The 8,160-nt window shown below is 40.7% G+C and overlaps 1 protein-coding gene across 6 annotated transcripts in view; it reads left to right on the forward strand.

Annotated features, from left to right (window-relative positions):
* LOC115017333 (SPARC-related modular calcium-binding protein 1-like) overlaps positions 1 to 6,767 on the forward strand; it is a 30,975-nt gene extending 24,208 nt beyond the window's left edge. For 4 of the 6 annotated variants that reach the window (XM_029445662.1, XM_029445661.1, XM_029445664.1 and 1 more), the window contains one exon: positions 5,522 to 6,767. The gene's annotated coding sequence lies outside the window, so the exon portion shown is untranslated. Of the gene's footprint in view, positions 1 to 4,112; positions 4,233 to 5,521 lie in introns of all 6 variants that reach the window. The other 2 variants (XR_003833245.1, XR_003833246.1) reach the window with 1 other exon arrangement.
* The last annotated feature ends 1,393 nt before the right edge of the window (positions 6,768 to 8,160 follow it).

An 8,160-nucleotide genomic window follows, 5' to 3' on the forward strand; every position in this document is an offset into this window, starting at 1 on the left:
ATTCGTTGGGTATTCGTCTGATACATTTTGTATAAGTAAGTGATACTCTATCAATAGGTTAGACATGCGTATCTGTAAATGTTCACTTTTCCGATCCGATGAAAAGTTGGACGTATTTTGCATACGTTTCTGTCATACAGATATGTGTGACAGGGCCTTAACAAACACTTCATGTCATCTTAAACCAAACTTTAAAAACAGTAACTGACAAAAGAACTTCATATAATTGAGGTTTAAACCTAAGCCAAGACTCAATTCAATAAGAGGAGGCAGGTTGGCCCCCTTCAACCAACTTTCAGTGACACATAACTGTGTTTATCCCGGTGGTGCAGTCTAATAGTGTGCACTCAGTGCATGTACCACCTGTTCTGAGCCATCGACCAATTAGCCTGATTCAGAGCAGGTGCACCAGCTGGCATGACAACCGGGAACCGAGTCCCCACTCTGCCCCAGCTGGTGCTCACAGCGTTTTATACTACGCTGTGGAAAAATGCAATATTGAGGAAATTCTATCAGATTTTTGAAATTGCATTCAGTTTGTCAGTAGAGTGGAAGTTAGAACTCACAACGGCAAGTCCTTATCGATTATATTTCTAATATGTTGTTCTGTCCTTCACTATCTAATCCAGCATGGCTTTAATGTGAAAGGAGCTGCTCGTAGTGATCAACTTACAAAGCATTATGAGCTGAATGTGCAGTTCCTCTCAGCTTTATATAGCTCTTTATAGAGCTTTATAGTTTCAGCTCATTGTTTATCCGTCTGGCTGCAACTTCTCTGTTCTGGTTCACTCTCACTGCTCACAGTTGTTTTTGGCCGCAGCTGTTATCTGAGAAAAAGCTGTTGAATCCCAAACAGCAGACAGACATAATAAGAGCTGTTGAACATAGTGGAGCATTTGACAGATATTTGCCTAAGGAGGACAACTGTACAGGGTGAATGTTTACATAACTCACCCACTAGAAGTGACAGGTGGGTGCAGTCTCAGGTCACTATCCTGTATCCCCCCCCCCTCTTCTCTTTATTGCTTTCTTCATGTGTCTCCACCTTATCTCTGGTATTGTTTGTTTGCTCTACCTTCCAATGTCCTGCTGTTTTTATCTCATGTATTTTGTACGGTGTCCTTGGGTGTCTTGAAAGGCGCCTCCAAATAAAATGCATATACAGTGCCCTCCAAAACTATTGGAACAGCGAACCCAATTCCTTTATTTTTGCTGTACACTGAATACAATTGAGTTTGACATCAAAAGATGAATATGAGAAATAAAGATCAGTCTTTCAGCTTCTATTTCCAGGTATTTACATCTAGATCTGATAAACAACTTAGAAGATAGCACCTTTTATTTGAACCCACCCATTTTTCAAGTGAGCAAAAGTATAGGAACATGTGACTGACAGGTGTTTTTCGTTGCCCAGGTGTGTCCTGTACATTGTTTATTCAAACAATAAATAGTTCTGAATGTCTACGCTCAGTTTCAGCTTTGGGTTTTGCCTGTGCAGATTGCATTTATAGCTTTAAAGGTGTAACCAACATGAAGATCAGAGAGCTGTCTATGGGAGAAAAACAAGCAATTTTGAAACTGAGAGAAGATGAAAAATCAGAGCCAATGCACAAACATTGGCCATAGCCAGTACAACCATTTAGAATGTCCTGAAGTCGAACTGGTAGACCAAGGAAAACATCAGCAGTTGATGACAGAAACATTGTGAGAACTGTAAAGAAAAACTCTAAAACAACTGTTAGTGACATCACCAACAACCTCCAGAGGGCAGGAGTGAAGGTTTCACAATCCACCGTTCAGCAGAAGACTTTGGGAACCAAAGTACAGAGGCTACACCAGAAGATGCAAACCACTCATGAGCAATAAGGAATCAGGAAGGCCAGATTAGAATTTGCCAAAAAGTACAGAGACGAGGCTCAAAAGTTCTGGGACAAAGTTTTATGGACTGATGAGACAAAGATGAACCTTTGCCAAAGTGGTGGAAAGGCTAGCGTGTGGAGAAAGAAAGGATCTGCTCATGATCCCAAACACACAAGCTCATCTGTGAAACACGGTGGAGGTAATGTCATGGCTGGGGCTTGCATGGCTTCTTCTGGGACGGGCTCATTGATATTTTTTGATGATGCAACACATGATGGCAGCAGCAACATGAACTCAGAAGTCTACAGAAACATTTTGTCTTCCAACTTAAAGAGAGATGCAACCAAACTGATCGGGAGATCCTTCATCATGCAGCAAGACAACGACCCAAAACACACTGTCAAAACAACCACGGAGTTCACCAGGGGAAAGAAGTGGAAGGTTTTACACTGGCCAAGTCAATCTCCAGACTGAAACCCTAATGAGCATTTTACCTGCTAAAGAGGCGACTGCAGGGAGAAACCATCAACAAGTGAAAGAGGCTGCGGTGAAAGGCATCACAAAAGAAGAATGCTTTTGGTGACGTCAATGGGAGGCAGGCTTGAGGCAGTTATTGCAAGCAATGGATTTACAACTAAATATTAAGTATTATTCACTTTTCACACTATTTTAAGTCTCTGTTCCTATACTTTTGCTCACCTAAAGATGTGGTGTTCCGTTAAAAACGATCTTCTAAGTTGTTTATCAGATCTAGATGTAAATACCTGGAAATATAAGCTGAAAGTCTGATCTTTCTTTCTCATATTCATCTTTTGATGTCAAACTCAATTGTTTTCAGTGTACAGCAAAAATAAAGGAATTGAGGGAAAGGAGGGCACTGTATATATTATTATTAGCTGTCTGCTCTGCTGCGTCAACTCCACTGGCCATTTCCATTGTCAGATTAGCCGTGAGTTAGACGATGGCATCACTGCCAAGATTGCGACTGGCCAGAGCCGCCCACTTTGAGCATCTCTTCAGAAACCTATGGGTGACATCACAGACACTACGTCCTTATTGTATAATCTATGGCACACACAAACACACACAGCTACCCCTCTCTGCATCACCAGGTATGTTTCCATCCACCTGTTTTTATGCACATTTTCAATTTGCACATAAAAACCCCTGAGGGAAAGACTTTGTAATAAATCTTGAGATATCGCAAAAAGGTTTTTACGCTTGTCTGAGGTGGAAAAGTTGATGTCTCAATAGCAGCTAAATGTGACAAACCATTTTAGCAAATAATTAATGACTGAATGTCCACTGAAGGTTCTGCTCTGCTGAAGAGATGAAACCAATTTCTACTTTGTTTTTCACAGGTTCGACTGGCGCTCTTTTAATTGCGAAACAAGCATTAATTTGCATTAATTACGTCATCTTGTTGCATCTTCTTCTGCAGTGGTATAATTGTTTTCCACTACTGCTCATCTCAATGAACCAACTCCTTATAATCGCACAATGGTAGTGGATGGAAACATGCATTCATTCGAGTAAAATTTGCAATACATTTGGATGTAAACCTGACTACTGTGCTACCACGGCTCCACATTAGTCCACTGGCTGAGATAAAAGTGTATTTTTCTCCTCCCAGGCTGTTGACCCGAGGAGAGCCGAGCGTTTCGGGCCAGCAGCCAGACAAATGACACCCACCACTGTCTGAGTATTTATGTACGTTTATGAAATCAAAACAAACGTGGGCAGCGCTTAAAAGGCCTCCCTGTCAGTGAGCCATCAGTCACACATCTGTGTGTGTGCGAGTGCGTGTGCGTGTGTGTGTGCGTGTGCGTGTGCGTGTGTGTGTGTGTGTGTGTGTGTGTGTGTGTGTGTGTGTGTGTCATTCATTAATTCATTAATCCAGTGCTTACAGAGCACGAAATTGCAGTTAGTCTTGCCTGCACTGAGCCAAACAAAGCCTCCAGTGCTTAAAGATTGTGCCCCCCAGTTGACAAGGGTAATTACTTAATTGTTTCAGCTCCAGGACAGGAGCACTGCACCCAGATCCTGGAAACTGTCCAATATAGTGTACCCAAGAAATCAGGAGCTTGTCTTTTTGTATGTTTTTAGACCATTAGCGCTTACCTCTATCCTGTGATGTAAAGGCTTCTATTTATGCCTCTATCATCATGGATGGCCTGTCATCGTGACCCCCTCCATTTTACTGATGATGAAACCATAACTTCTTTTGATCTTGTTTTATTTCTCTATTTTAGTTCATCTTATATGAAGTCACACATCCTCCTGCAAAGGGTTCTGGATCTAGTGGTGAATGTTGCTGATGTAGTCAGAATTGACTATTATCAACACTGGCCCGAGGACTTTACTTTTTTACGGTGAATACTAATGACTTCAGAATCCAACATTCAGTCTTTTGGCTTTTTTAAATACGCTGACGATTTGACTCCTGTCAGCCTCCTGTGTGAAGGGGACACTGCAGGGGGAAGTCTGTATTATATATGTATAATACAGACACACTAGTAAATATTACAATCCAGACTTATGCCAACCCCTAACAATCATAGGGCACCCTGTTGAAAAGCTTAGCTGTTTTTTATACTTAGGAACTGATACAGATAGCCATTTTAATTTCATAGATAACACAGACTATGTTTTCAAATAAGCTATGCAGAGGTTGCACCTACTCAGGAAGCTTAATGACTTCAGGGTGAGCTGGAATATTGAAATGTACAAGAATCTGGTGGAAAGCATCGGAAAGCATCTTGTCTTTTAACATGGACACATGATCCGGACACTGTAATGTCACATGGAATCTGTGAAGAGAGGAAGATAAGAAGGAAACTACAGATGCAGAACTGCAGACATGAACTGGATACCAACAAGAAAGCTCTCGACATAACGACATAAAGTGACCCTTCCCACAATTTGAATTGCTTCCCTCAGGACGGCGTATTAGATTGTCACGAGCCACCTATTTATTTATTTATTGAATATATAATTTTCGTACAGGGCCATCAACTCACCCCACGTTCAATCTGCACATGGTGCTATTTGTAATGAGCCTACTGTACTGTGTTTATTGCATATGACTGAACTCTAAGCTCTGCCAATAATGACTGTTTTTAACTATTGTCTTATTTGTATTTCATGCTGATTGAGGAGAAGCCAAAGACCATTTTCCACAGTTTCTAACCTAACATATTCTGTTAAAAGATCTATTTTTCTATATCTGAGTCCAAACGTTTGAACAGTACTGTACTAATGAGCAGTATTATACAGTGTATCATGTAGTACACTGGAGACATTATTCTACTTATGTGTATATAATGCAGGACATGATACATGTTTTATTATTTTAGATTCATATAAAAAAGAAAATGGCTCTTCAACAAACACACATTCACATTTCATATTCCAGGACCTTGCTGGCAGGATAATGAAAATGCAAATATATTTTTTCCCATCACAATCATCCAGTAAAGTGTAGAGCAGAGGTAGAGCTGTCCAGGCGAGCGGGGACTGGAGGGTCGCAGATAGAAAGGAAAAGGGGGCGATAGATAAGAAGGACAAGAGGGCTGAGGAGCAGCTGATGACTGAGATGGAAGTGTGTGTGTGTGTGTGTGTTTATTTTCTCATTCATGTTCTCTCTCTTTCTTTGCCACAGAGAGCAAAAGGATAAATCACCTGATGTCGAAGGACAACTTCCTCTCTACCGCGTCACTGTCACCTTCAAGGTTCTGCTTCGACGTCTGTAAAATCATGGACATTTCATCGCTCCATCCTTTTCAACCAGCACTGATTAAAAGACTAAACATAAATAATATATTTTGTCCTCACTGTCACTAAGGCCAGCCTCCCATCTCTTCAGGATACATCATTATTCTGTTGTATTCCCACATTACCTCATCACGGGCATAAAACACAACGGGAACGTTTTAAAGAATAACTATAAATGACTTCTTCTTCTGGCAGTATAAAGTCAACATACTGTATCTATAATGTAATCCTTTTGCAAAAATCAACTAGCATCTCCTTCTTCTTACTGACATATGTCCCTCTTTCCTTTCCTTTCCTCCTTTCCTTTCCTTTATTTGTCCCTCCTTCCCTTTGGTCCCTGCTCCCTTTCTTTTCCTCTTCCCCGCTTTTCCCCAAATATATTCCATTGCATCTTTATTTACACCTTTTCATACACCAAATGTATCCCGAAGTGTTTTACACATAAAAATAGGAAAATTAAGATAATAGAATAAAACACAATTGATAAATATCAGATAATATAAATAAGATGAAATATAATTCCTTCGCAGCATTCACCAAAAGGTCTTCTTTTTCTTTTCTACATAAGTGGTGGAGAGTTACATTTCTAAGACGATGGTATTCCAGCTCGAGTACACTCTGTACAGATCAGCGCTCAGATCTCGGGTCCCTTCCACCTTCCCTTTACTCTTCTCTCCTTGGTCCTTTCCTTCTTCCTTTGATTCCTACCTCCTAGGTTTCCTGAATCTCCTTCACGTTTTACTTTTCTGCTTTTTTAAATCTCTTTCTCTCACTCTTGTTGACTTTCCCTTTCCAAACATCCTCACCTCCTTCCTTCTTCCCCAACTTCCCTTTCTGCTTTGTACATACTTTGCTTCCACATATTTTATATCAATATATTTATGCAGTATATTTTGATTATGGTTTATTCATAATGTTTTATACAGGATAATATTTTAGACCACATATCCGTCAGCAGGACTCTAAGACACAAAATTGCTGATTATAAATGTGACTTCAATAAATAATGTTGTCATCTCGTTTTCAGTAATCTCAGCAGTGACACTGTGAACATTGTTTGCCAGTAATCTTCAGATGATGTGGCTTTGTTTGGTGGTTGCCACAGCAACAGCTGCCCTCATTTCCGCCTCACAATAAACAAATCAGCAGATAAACAGGAAACAAAAGAGGAACAGGTCTCATAACAACATAGTAAATATTATTTCCCAGAGTGCATTAGCTCCTTTCCAAGGTCATCACTGTGTTTGAATGTGATTGGCCGAGACGTTAACCAGACATCCTCACGGCAGCGGGGACGTGGTGTGGTGTCCAGCCTGAGCCTGGAGGGAGGACATGACCTGTGTTAACTGTCAGGGGTATAACAGCACAGTCTTCTGAGGACAGATGTGAAGAGGTCTCTTTGTCACAGTAAAGACCATCTGCTTCTCTGTCCCTGACGGACAGCCTGCAGAGGTCGACGGGCAGCGTCAAGAAGGAGTTACTAAAAGAGAACAATTACAGAATGTAGTGTATGTAAAATAAATGAATGTTAAGTTTGGCTTAAAACGAACCTGTTTATTGAAGACAAAGGACTGGACACCCCATGATGTGTCATTAAACTGAACACTGAGCTGAGTCGCCAGGCCGTGTGTGATGTTCTAACGGGAGACAAAGACACGAGAGGTGAGACGCTGGGGACCAAACTCATTTACTGATGTTTGGGTTTTCCTCTTGATCATTACATTTGTAAGAGTGTCAGTCGCCACAGTGACACCTCTAAATTGCTCATTTGAACTGACGAACCGTCTATAACCAAAGATAATTGATTGTCATATAAAACAGGCAGAAGTGTTGATTAAAATACGTTCTGAACTGGGGTCACATTAAGAACAGGCTCAGACGGTTCAATACTTTGTGGTTTTTTAATCTGCTTTTGAATCAATATTGGATGCAGAAGGACAGAAGACATGTCACTTCACTACCTTTTGATAACATTTAGTAAAGTTCTGGTTTTGGGTTGAAGCAGTACTGCAAGACCAAACCGCTCCACCACATCCATTGTACCTCATCCCAACTGTTGCTGAGCTCTTTGAGCATGTGGCTTTCCTTCCCCCTGCCCTGAACTGTGTGTCCCTGTTTTCCAGAGGACATTGCTTCGCACAATATAAATGCTGCCGGTGAAAATGTTCTCCTTCTTTGGGCTTCCAAAAGTCATACAGACAGATCAGGGAGAAAATAAAATAAAAGTCAGAAAGAATAACATAATTTTGCATAAAGCAGAAATATGTTTTTCCTTCTTTCTTGTTGTCAGATGTGTCTTGTGACCCTCCAGTTGGAAAACGCTGCCTTAGCACACTTATAAACTGACCAACTATAGTCCTCACACCTACAGCAGACATGTTGACCTGTTACAGTAGGAAAGGTGCAGGTGTAATAATAAAATGAATGATTGCTGAATTCTATTAACATGCTCTGATTTCAGGTTCCTCGTATAGAGCTTCTTCACAGCAGACCTTTTGGCATGTCATGGTAATAAAAGTCCCTCAT

Source organism: Cottoperca gobio, chromosome 13 (assembly GCF_900634415.1).
Source record: "Cottoperca gobio chromosome 13, fCotGob3.1, whole genome shotgun sequence".
NCBI lineage: Eukaryota > Metazoa > Chordata > Actinopteri > Perciformes > Bovichtidae > Cottoperca > Cottoperca gobio.